The sequence below is a fragment of the Cyanistes caeruleus genome, chromosome 2 (genome assembly GCF_971803275.1).
Source record: "Cyanistes caeruleus chromosome 2, bCyaCae1.hap1.1, whole genome shotgun sequence".
Taxonomy (NCBI): Eukaryota; Metazoa; Chordata; class Aves; order Passeriformes; family Paridae; genus Cyanistes; species Cyanistes caeruleus.
In genome coordinates, this window is record NC_141702.1 from 32,365,294 (window position 1) to 32,377,824 (window position 12,531).

Below are 12,531 nucleotides of genomic sequence, written 5' to 3' on the forward strand. Positions count from 1 at the left end.
ACATGTAAATTATTAACCAGGTCTCATCAGATCTCCTTGGAGTTTCAGGCTTCTCACAAGTTTTCTGATGGAGCTCCACTCTCCCAGTGTGCAAATACACACACACACATGCTGTTAGTGTAATGTGGTTGCCACAGAATTTATTTTAAAAAGTAACATGCAACACAACCCATTAGAAAATACTAGGACATGGTGTGTGAAAAAAATCAAGCCTGGTTCAATTCCACTCATGTTAGTGAGTTCTTGATGCAACACATTTGCTGAAACCATCCACAATCAATTACTGAGACAGAAATAGGAGTGCAGAAACAACTGCCTTTAAATAATAGACTGTTGATGCATTTAAAACAGTTCCTTATTATTTTTTTCCTGTAAGACAAAACTTCCTATGGCTTTTCCTGGGTCCTGGGAGTTTCTCCAAAAACAAGCATTGAACTCTTTTCACACTATGGCAGGGTCCTAGATAAAAAGGTGTAGGAAGGTTGTTATGAAATATGCCTAACATGAAGGGGAGCCTTCAAGAAAAAGCTGGTGTAAACAAAACCTGCTAGTGAGGGCAATGAGATGCACTAAGACAATGCCAGGTTGCTCAGGCACTAATTCATGTTTGTTGTGGTTCTAGCCTCAGGTAAAAATCCTTAAGATTTAGAAGTGTTACTGAGATATTTTAGAAATGTTGTGTTAGCCTTTCCTACCAGTCTATTTCCCCAATCTCTCTTGCTATAGCTAAAGCAGAAGAGGTTGTGAAAGAGCAGATCTATCTTGGCCATGGGTGGTGCTGCCTGCTTCCCGCTTCTGCCTCTATGCAGGTGTGGCATCTGCCCCAGCCCCCCATTTCAGCCCCTTAGCAGAGCTTTGCCTTGGGACTACTGAATGCTGCACAAACCAGACTAACATAGCTCATTTTCCTTCCCATTACACAGTTCCTGCCATGCATCAGTAGAAACCAGCATGCAAAACAAAGACCAACTATTATGCAAATAGAAAAAAAACAACTTATGGTTTCAATTTAAATCTGTAAACAATTACAGATTTAAATAAGAAATCAAGTTCACTGTACAGGATGGATAACCTTAGAAATAATGATGCTTGTGTTCACTTCCTTGAGTTACATATTGCTGTAATAAAATGGTAAAGCAAAAGATGAAATAGATACTGACAAATTAACAGGTTTTTAATATGAAATTGACTGAATAGTAATATGACTACTGCTTGTTTTCAAGTGCTACTTCTTTTTATAAGTGAGATTTTAGATTTTTCAGAGTATATGATATTTCCAATCCTAAACAGTTCCATTTCATCATTTAACAGGCAAAGAGTCTGGGAGAACAAGAGCAGGAAACCAGCACTACAGAATTCCCTCTCAGAAGGCATTTAAATTTTATGTAGTAAGCCAGGTCTATGACAAAAGTATGTGTAATATAATGTAATTGTATAATTTCTCAAAGTTTTACATAATGACTTTCTGTTTCTAAATAATACTTCATTATTGGAAGCAGGAGAATGTAATTGTTCTCTGGGTACTGCTGTTAGCTCCTAAGGGCGTGATCAATCCTGCCAAGACATATAATTCATGCACTGTTTGCTTCTGATACAGCTACATTTACGAAAGCAATGCAGTGATTAGATTCCTCCAGAATAAATGTGTCTATAAATCCCTGTGTTGTAAATATTATTAACAGCTACATCCAGTAAAGAACTTGAGCCACTGACATGAAGCTGAGGCAAAACTAAGAGACCTCCAAATAATCCATAATTATTTTTAAAAATTTAAAAAATAAAATCCCATCTCTGCTATGGTTTAACCCTGGACACAATCACAAGGCACCCTCCTATCTACTGTAGTCTACTCAGTGCCTGAGGGGCTGCTCCAGCTTCTGCTCAGTGGGAGCTTCTCAAACCCTTTTCCCACACTAGGGAGACCTGAGTCATGGCATTGAGCATGCTTCTGCCACATTTTTTGAAAGACTGAATCTGATAGATATTTAACACAGTAGGAGCAGAATTAGATGCCTTCACAAAAGCAACCAAGGACAACTCATAAAAAAAAGTGGCTATTTTATCAGCCAGCACCTCATGCCAAAGGAGTGCCTTCAGTTACCTCAGGCTAGACATGATTGTAGGTAATGATCCAGGTACTCATAGAAATTACACCACCTGAACAAAGGGTAAAATTCATGTCTACAAATGAAGACATCTAGAACAGATCTAGCTGGAGAAAGACTAGTGTTTTAGGGCATAGTTCATCTCATTTAAGCAATGAAGCAAAAACTCACGATGTGCATCACTCTTTGGGATTGTTTTTTGCCCACACTGACTACAAAGGGAACCCTAAAAAGCTAAATCAGATATAAATGTATGCACTGCAGACTGCTAAATTTAGCTGAATCAGTTTTGCACCAAGCATTTATTAATAATTTAACTAACCAGAAACATGGATGAAAGTGAGTCAGTACATTGTTTTAATATTATTTATGCTACCATTGGACTGTGCAGGGAGCAGAAAGATGAAACACAGACTGAATAAATATAAATCTTTCTTAACTGTGGAGAAACTCATATTTATGTATGTCCTTGTATCCAGAAATACCATATTGATTTTCCATCATTTCCACATATTCCATTAATATACAGAAATTAAATTCTGAAGGCAGTAATTTTTAAAAGAGAGAGAGAGCAAGACAGGGTAGGACTTCAATAAACCTATAGGATTCCTGTAACAGTCCAAGGAGATTTTCACACTTAGCTTTCTAACTACTCTTGTTATTGGGTTCCATGGACAGTGTCAGGGAATCTTCTCAGGACATCAATATAATCAGTTTGTTTCAGCACATTTCCAGATCAGTCTTGAAGAAGACAGTTGCTATTTACTTTACAGTTTAGAAAGGCTGATTCTTAGACCTTTCTTCCCATTTGCAACTAACATGTACAGTGCAGCTGTACCAAGTTTTTTGTTCCACAGTGGCCTATTTCCAACCTATTTAATTTAGGAAAAGACCACCTACATGAAGGCATGTTTCCAGGGTTCATGTAGCATCTAGTAACACAGATGCTAAACTCTATCCCATCTTTGCAGAAATGAAACCTAAATTTCCTGCTGGACAACATAGGGATTCTTATATTTAAAAAGTAAATCAGAACTACAAATTTACTTCAAAAAAACCCCATGTAATTGAACCATGCATCACCTCTTGTTGAAACTAGCCTCTAATTTAGAATATGTCCTCACCTACCCCATTAATCTCACCAGTGTACTTTTTGCTTTCTTTGACCCATAGTCTACATTTAAGAAGAACATCACTTACTGTCTTCTGAGTGTTCAATTCACTGGTATTTCAGATAGGCATGTATTGTAATTTTCCTGCAAATGACTCATTTAAAGGAGAGGCAAAGATGTTAAGTATCGCAATGTCATAGAGAAAAAAAGACAAGAAAAACAACAAAAGACAAGAGAAACTGTTGGTAAATCCCCAATTGGAGTTTGCAGTCCTCGTTAGAAAAAGTAAAGATAAGAAATAATCCTTAATTGAAAGAAAACGACTGAGAGATCAGCACTCATAGCTCATCTGATTCACCTTTGCTTTCTCCCTGAGCAAAACCAGTTGCAGCATAAACAACATTGACTGTGTTGCCTGTGGTCTTTTTTAATTACTCATGTTTTAACTTTTCTCTTTTTGTTACTTACTTCCCATATTAATCACAGCCTGCTACCTTTCTGTTGTTTTTGGGTTTTTTTTGCTTTCATCTGCTATCTGTTCTTAAATTTAATTTTGTTAGTGTTTTTGTTTGCCTGCTTCAGCTAAGCACCACCTCATTCTCATGCAAGCCCTCAGCTCAAGTGGTCTCTCCAGCATGAGCAGAATTCAGCTTCACAGCAGAATTCTTTTACTGTGGTGGACAAACGGGATGTGTCAGCAACAAGGATGAGCCTGTGGACTTCAGGTAAGAGCTTGACTACTCTCAAAAAGCACAAGTGGATGACTGTCCACGCCGGAGATGGGAGTAAGGTAGCAGAGGTAGATGCACCTGGGAAGGCACAGAGAGAGCAGGCATCTTGGCTGTCCTCCATCAGACAAGATGGCTCTCTGCTGGCTCTCCCTTTGTCTTTCCAGCCACCTTTGCTAAATTGCAAAGAGAGCAATTGCTAAATTGCAGAGAGCTTCATACATTTGACTCCCAGTTTGACAGATTTGGCCCGCTCGAAGCTCTGAGCAGTTTGCAGTAGTTACATAGACAACGCCCAACCAGGAGCATAAATAAAAACACATGCATGGTTCTCAGTTCTCAAATGGAGATGATAACAATTTACCTCACCCTGTGGACAATCAACATTAGAAACTTTGGAGGAGTACATGTGACCCCACCCAAGCCATATTCAGTGTACCCTCAGCCGCTTGAAAACACAGCCACAGAAAAGCTAATTATGCAGTGCTAGGCCAGATTAATGTGTTGCAACCCCAGGTAGCACTCTGAAGATTTAGCCTCTTGAGCTCTCAGGCAGTAATTTCCCTGAAGGAAACAGAACAATTGTGCCAGCTCCTGCAAGCCTTTCATCACTATCAACACACAGCAGCTCCAGTAGCATGCCAGAATCAGTCAGGGTCTTTAATACAAGAAGGAACCACAAGGGAGCATAAAACCTTACTGACCTTCCCATTCCCTCGGTATTGTGGGATGGCAGCCTGAAGGAAGCTGAGGAGTAATGTGGTTTTACCAGGGATAGCCTGGCCTTGAAGAACACAGGGTAGGAGTCCTCCCAAGGTCTCTGCCACCCCTGTTCCCTATGATTGCTGACTGGTCAAATTAGAGCATCCCTAAATGGATGAGCCACTTCAGATTCTAACCTCTAACCAATTTAAAATGCATAAGAAAATTGTCTTAGCCTTTCCTCTCACTGAAGGATGTCTCCCACTTTAAAAAGATCTATTCACTTAGCACTGAGATGACATTCCTAAGCCAAATTCAGACACTATATGGATTGTACTGTTTCCTTTAAAAAGTTTTCACTTTTCACTGAAAATTTGTATTATTTCTCATTTTCACAGCAATTTTTTTTCTGAATCTCAAGGCCCTTGGCAAAGGTAAATAACTGCAAAATAAACCTTTTGAAGAGCACAGTTCTAGCATCTATGTGTTCTATGAGAAATTGCTTATGAATGTATAATTTAGGGCTTCAAGGAAAATTTTAAAGCCAGGTATAAATTAAGGACCTAATACTGTACTCACTGAAGTCTGTTAGAACATGACTGGACTTTAAATGACCACTGGAGGTTACTGTTTCCCCACAGAAATTCAATGAGTCAAGCATTATGCTAATTCTTTTCAATTATTAAATAGAGGCATCTTTAATATCAGTGGCTGCAAATTGCTCCCACACATGGCAGGCTTTGTTAAGCATGTTCCAGGGTGGCAGAAATCAGGGGCAGGGGAAGGGTATTTGAATGTATGAGCATAGAGATGCAGTCAAAGAAAGATTTCTCGAAGCTTATTATTATTAATTATTGTTTGTATTACTTCAGGACCTAGGAAACCAACATTTACTAGATTTCTGTTGTGTGAAGAGCTCTACAGCCTGGACATTGGTTGTCCTGGCCACCCACAGCCTTAGCAAGAGACAACAGGCCCTCACAGGCAGATAGGAACCCAGCAGACAGAATCAATCGGTGAGACAGACAACAGCATCCACATGCCAGTGGCACATCATCATCAAGTCTTGGCAGGAATTACAGACACAGAAGGATATTTTAAGGCAAGATCCAAGTGGGGGAACGATAAAGCTGTTTTGCACATATTTACAGAAGTTACTTTGCAGTGCATTGGGCAGCATGAGCTCTTTTGGTGTGCTCCTGAAAAGAGACGAGCAAGTAATATTGATTTTCAGGGACCAGGGGCAGCAACCAACATCTTAAGAATGAATGAGAGCTGCCAAGCTGGTTCACATGACTGATTAACTGTTTGCAGTTTTTAGCCACTGTGGGTACCTTGTTTTATGCCTTAACATATCATTTCACCTTAAAGGTTGTACGAAGGTGGGTTTTTTAGGATAGATGTAGTATTATTGTCCTTTGTCCATATTACTTCTATCTGGAGCTTGTAGTACAAATTTTTTTCTGTGCAGCAGTGAAAAACTTTCTACTGTAAATTTGGGATAATAATTCCCTTTTTTGTGTCTTACTCATTCAAAGGCAAGTTCTGGGAGACAGGGGCTGCCTTTTGATTTCCATTTGTGCAATTCCGGTACAATAGATCTGGACAAGGGCCCCTAGAAACCCCAGTACAAGTAGCAAAAACAGTAACAAGGTAATCTTAACCTCTCAAAATATCTTCAAAGAGTCAACACAAACTTTAATGTTTTAAGTCATGTCAGGAAGAGCCTAATGGCAGTTTACCCACAAGAACCTGATGTTCCTCACTATTGGCAGCCAGAGGCATCTAATGGCATGTTAGAGGCAGCACAACAAGAAAAGATCAATGTGACACAAAAAGAAAAAAAAAACACCAGCCCAGTGGTGTGTGGAGAAAGCATTGTGAGGCTCAGGGGAAGCAGCTGCTTTGTCATCTGTAAGGCTCTACAAAATACCACAATCTGAATAGAATAGAAGAATTTTAAAAATAGTACTCCGTTTTCCCTACTTTAAAAATTTGTCACCCCCATCATCTTCTCTTCTGCAAAGTTCTGCTCTCTCTCAAAGCCTTTTAACTTTAATATTAAAGTGACATATCACTTTTTTCCTCTTTCCTTTTATTTGGGGGGGGTGTGGGGGAGGATTTGAATATTTTCCTTTGTTGGATTTATTTTTTCCAGTCCAAAGCTGGTTTTGAAATTCTAAGCAGGGTTTGAAGCTTTGGCAGAAATTCAACAACCTTCTGTTTATTAAAAAAAAAAAATAAAAATCTGTGATTTAAATCTCTGTCACACTGTGAAAGGGCATTAACATACTCTTTTCAACTGTTTCATTGAAAGTTTTTCAGCAGGTAAAGCAGGACTAGGCACAAGAGAAACATCACCTTCAAAGGTGCTGGGTCTTGCTGTCTCCCAAATACATTCCCCCCAGCACAGACCGCCAACCTCAGTTGGGTAGAAGGATACAAAGTCTTTCTCCTTCCAGCTGTCACTTCGAGTTTGGGTGAGTCTGGAAGGCAACACCAACCATTACCTCTTAAACAGGTACTGGATAAACACTGTGGTTGGTATGAGCCACGTCTTAACCATTCTACCAGGGGTGGAAATGGTAATAGGTGGGTTCACATCTGAAGTAAATCACTGCTAGAGCAGCAAGAGTCCTCACCCAGAAACCAGGAAAAATTATCCTGATGCAGTGAGCAGAGGAAAGGACTCGGGGAGCAAACTGTCCCCACTGGCAAACAGCAAACAAATGGCCTACCAAGGAATACTTTTATTAGAGGCAGAGAAACAAAATGTCTTTAACAGGCAGAGAAACAGGGCAACAACAAGTCATTCTCAAAGCACAACTGGAATTTTTAGGTTGTTTTTTTTCCAGAAAGAGAGCAGCCACAGCAGCTGGATGCCTTTCCCTTTCTCTGCCAGCGTTCACTGACCATGCAAGATTTTACAGCCTTTCAAGGCTCGTCTCAGCTGAGCAGGTCGGCGGTGGGTGGCCCTGGGCTCTGCTCCATCACCCACCACCTCCCATCACTCCTCCTCCACAGCCATGCCCTTGTGTTACCCACACAGCACAGGGACAGCTCCAGCCTTCCTGCAGTCAGTTCTGCCTGCTGCTTTCTGAGCAGCCCATAAAAGAAAGCAGATGTCACCCACCTCTGAGAGCAAAGGCAGATTGCAAGTTGCCCAGGAAGCAGGGGGACATGCTGATAACTTTCCCATTTCTCAAGAAAAGTCACTTCTGGGTGTAGGTAAGGAGGAAATAGGCAGGGGTGAGGGGAGGAAGAGTGTGTGGGAGCATGTTGGTCCCCTGACAGAAGTGCAAACAGGTCCAGCTGCTTAAGCACTGTCACGATGCTGAAACTTGAAAGGAAACAAGAAAACTGAATTAGTGCAATGCTGTTTCTTTTTCTGCAGGTCTGGGTGCTCTCAGGGAGTAAAAATGTAGTCCACACAAAGCCTAAAAAACATTGTGCTCTATCAAGGGCAGAATAAAAAAAAATAATTTAAGGCTTCCTTGCTTGCAAGGGGAAAATCATTCCTCTCTTGTACTGCAAGTACATATTGAAAAAAGTGATGCTACTGAAAAAGCTCATGCAAAATTTTGGGGGAATGATTCCCAAGATCCTTAAATATTTACTTTATAGGACTCAGTTAACATCTTTGATGCAGAGGTACACAAGGTTGATGGAGAGAAGACCAGCAAGTTCTGAACCAGCCCTTGTAGAAGTAGGATTCTCTAGAGCAAACAGCAAAATTATCCATAAAAATGACATTTCATTTATTGTAAGTCTTGTAAGAATGCCTACTCTGTTCACAGAAATCTGCTGTTGGTTAGAAAAGCCACTTTTCAAAGGAGTGACAGAAATTACCTGCCCTTCTCGGTGTCTAGCATTTACTTTTTCTACCTTCATTTAGCTGCCTTGATAGCAACACTAATTTAACTAAATTACTGCAGTTTGCTCAGGCAGGGACAGTTACATCAATAAAGAAGTGTTAATATATACATATATGTATATGTGGTATCAGCTAATATATCAACATGGTGATTATACAGATTTAATGTATTTTTATTTCTCCTCCAATCACTGAGTAAAGTCTTCAGAATAGCTTTAGTAAGCACACACAGTAGTTGGTAAACTTTCATATCACTTTGATATGATTGATAAAATTGAGATTAAAAATTTCCTCTGGGCTACTGACAGCCAGAAAAGTTTTTAAGGTATAAGATGTTATTTTAGTGGTGGATTTATTTCAGCTCTAAAGCTAGACAGATTTCAGACAGTGCACACTGACAAAATGACACATTCAGTGGTTCCACTTCGACTGTGACCATTGCAATATTGCTTGATCCTGTCACTCTTATTCCAGAGATAATTCCTCTTTCTTTTTCCAAAGAGAACAAAAAGAAAAGTGTGAGCCTGCCTTTTTATTCCACCTTCGGGCAGCACTAGGACAGGGCAAGTTGGCTCATGATGATGTGAAATAACCATTAAGTAGATGGATACATGGCAGCAGAACTGGCAATTATCACTTGACAATGGAACTGTCAAGGGGTATGTAAGAAGGAAACATGTCTGGCTATGCAGAGTCCTTAGTAATCCATAACTTTTTATTGCCTCATCTCCAAACAGTTTAACTAGTGCTCAGTATCATATAAAACTAAGTTCACAATAGAGAAGCCATGAGTCAAAGCATTATTCAAAAATTTGGTTTTGAATTTTTTATAATATCTTGATAAATGATGCAGTTAAATTTGTTGTTTTTTCTTGAAAGTGACAGCACTGGCTGTTTGAAGCTCTGAGCATGCAGTAGCCATTCTCACAAAGAGGATAGGAGGAGCAGAGAGCACAACTCCTCCATTTCAGAGAGTGTTGTTCACAGATGCAATCAAAGACTCCTTTGTGGAGCAGGAGAGACATTTTTCAATTAATGATTCCCACGTTAACTTGCTAAAAATTGTTGTTAGGTTTTATTTGAGGAATAAAGTTAAAATACCTGTGTTCAAATATTTTGTTTTCAAATTTAAGCTAAACCGTCGTACGTTTTTATCTGAGCTTGTGCTCTAAATATTTTTAATCCAAATCATTTTTGAGATATTAATTTTGCACTATGACCAAAAGAAACATTTTTAAGACTTGAATATACTCCCACTTACGGCTCATGGGTTTTTTTTTCCTTTGACAGCTGAGTTTTGAATAGTTTTGTCTAATGGACATAGAAGTCACAGGGGGAGACAGCTTGCAGTGTGATATTTTGATATGGCGCCCTCTTTCTGCAAAATAAATAAAATTCAAAAATTCAGGGAAAAAACTCCAGCTATTTTTTTCTTACCAGCTTCAACCAGTGTTATTCATCCTTCCTTCCGCTAACATATTCCCTGTTTCCTACCTCTTTTTTGATCTCTTGAAGTTTGCCAAAAAAGGTTGTCCACAAAAATACTTCATGAGAGAAGTCAAACATGTGAGTAAAAGATAAACTCAGCTCATTAATAGTTTGTGCAGGAGAAGCCACCCTTCCCTTGCTGAATCATTGCCATGTGCTACAAACTTACTGTAAATATCTTGAGACAGAAGAAAATAATTACTGTAGCATTTTAAAGCCTCAACACTTTATGAAAATTTTAGATATTAGATGTTACTAGTCCTACCAAGTCTGACACCATGGAAGCTGAAAGTTTGTCCAGGGAGAACCAAAGAAATACGTCCCCATAACTCTGATACAGTAAAGCTTTACTGCCACCTTTTTCCGAAGCACAAGTTAGGGACCCTGTTAAAGTAAGCATGTAAATTCATAGCTATCTTCACTTACGCTTTAACACATCCTTCCATTTGGAAGGCACTGGCAGACAGTAGATTTTAATCTGAGTTTTCCAGAAAGATGATATCTACTTGATCTCTTTTGCTAGAGCTCTCAATGGAAATAGACATTATGTCAACAAAATCACTTATTTTTATCTTCGAATGATGTTTTGAAAAAGATGTGATGTTAAAGGTTTATTTCTTAGCTGAGAGAAAACATAAGAAGGAATGGGACTATTATTCCATAGCCAATTTGAGTCTATATAATTTTACCTTCCTCTCTGGGTTATGAATTTCATATCTGCTGCCAATAAATTTCAGGTTTATTGTAGTTGGTGTTGGGTACCTCAGCCCTGTTATGGCTGGTTATCTCATTCTCACAATCCATTTGATACAACCTAATCCATTAGTAGTCATTTTCCCTCTTAGGAGCACAGCCATTATTTCTTCTCTGATACGTGAACAGACATAAAAATAGCAGAGAAAAATCAGGTGACAGACTCCACATTGTGGATGCCATAGTCAGAAGTTTTCTATGCAATAAGCAGCATCAACAAAACCTAAATTAATCATAACTGACAGTTCAATAAATATATAAAGAAATTAATAATTAAATAAATAAATAAAATACTCAAATGCACCGATGACATGCTGGGAGTAAAGAAGAACAGTTTCTCTCAGGAAAGACAAATCCCTCGCTCTGTAAGCAGCAGAGATGATGAAACATGTCTCTGTTCTCTCTCTGGACTATCTGATGTCTAAGTAACATGATTTCTCATCAGTTTCCCCCATGATGGGGGATGAACCCTCTGCCTCCTCTACCAGCTATTTTCATATAGAGGTTTATTATTTTCGTTGGGGGTTTATTATTTTTCTTTTCTTTACATTTCTGGCAAACTTTGATGAAATCAACTCATGTGTCAAAATGTTTTAGGCCAGTGTTGGCAGGACTACAGACAACTGATCACCAGCACGTTTTCATATTTGCTCAGAAAAAAAAAAGTTCACATCCCATGGAAGTGGCAAGTGTAAGAAAAGGCCCCTACTTTAACTGCATGATTGCTGTCATGACAAAAAGGGTGCTCATAAATCCTTCCTTCAGCAGAATGAGCAGACGTAGGTTAAGGTATAAAAGGCTAGATATGGGTCCAAGTGGATCTCCTGTCTTTGTCCACAGAAAGGAAGGAACGTGTTACTTGTAATCCATGTCCTTAGTGATAGGTAGGCACCTGCCTTATACCATCCTCAGCAAGTTATGTAGATATTTACCTGTAAAACTCTGATCCCTAAAGCTGTACAGATGAGATCCTGCATACGAGATTAAAAAAACAAACCCTATTTAAAAGAAACAAACCAATTTTAAAAGAAATTCCTACCTGTCCCATCCATCTCTAACTAAAATTTATTAACTTGACATAAAAGTCAAATTTTTATCAGGGATTTGAAGACTGAACTAAACCAACTTTTCTTCTTGAGACACAATCCTGTAAGAACAGTACCACTGGGTTCTGTGCAGCATACATGTACTCTGAAAGGGTTTTTACAGACCTAAGAAATCAGGCTTAGCAAAATGGTGTTTTCCTTCCTGAAGTACTTAAAAGCTTTGCCATGGATCCAGACTTGCTGATTTGCTGCAGGACTCGCACCAGTTCAGTCCTCTGCTTGTCAGGGCTGGCAGCACCAACCTCCTCAGGTCACTCCCATGACTGCAGCCTGTCTCATGTTATCCTGAAAAACACTCCAAGAACATGCTGAGCAGGGGAATTATACTGCGTGGCCATGATTCATCTATGCACAACAGTTCTCCAGAAAACATGAGGCAACTATTGGAAGAGTGAGCCCTTGTGGGGTTGTGTACATGGCAAATCTCTCAAGCTTTACTTTCATCCCACTCTCAGTGCTGTGGGTCTCTGAACTTCATCAGAAAAAAAATGCTTATTAATGATTCAGCTCTGGGAACTCCAACAGATGTAAAGGAGAAAATGTACCCTTTGAAAAAGATCTGAAAGAAATCTTCTCTTTCAAATCTCTCCTCAAGACCTAACTCTGCTGTGACATCTATCAGCCAGATAATAATCCTCACATGTTAACAGCAGTCAGGGACAA

At 39.3% G+C, this 12,531-nt stretch overlaps 1 long non-coding RNA gene across 3 annotated transcripts in view; it reads right to left on the reverse strand.

Moving 5' to 3' along the window:
• Positions 1-12,531, reverse strand: part of LOC111926075 (uncharacterized) — a 62,472-nt gene that overhangs the window by 46,420 nt on the left and 3,521 nt on the right. For 2 of the 3 annotated variants that reach the window (XR_015282979.1, XR_015282978.1), the window contains 2 exons: positions 9,783-9,899; positions 7,385-7,987 (listed from right to left, as the gene is read on the reverse strand). The exons of the other annotated variant lie outside the window; for it this stretch is intronic. This is a non-coding gene — a long non-coding RNA (uncharacterized LOC111926075). Of the gene's footprint in view, positions 1-7,384; positions 7,988-9,782; positions 9,900-12,531 lie in introns of those variants that run through there. 3 annotated transcript variants of the gene reach the window in all.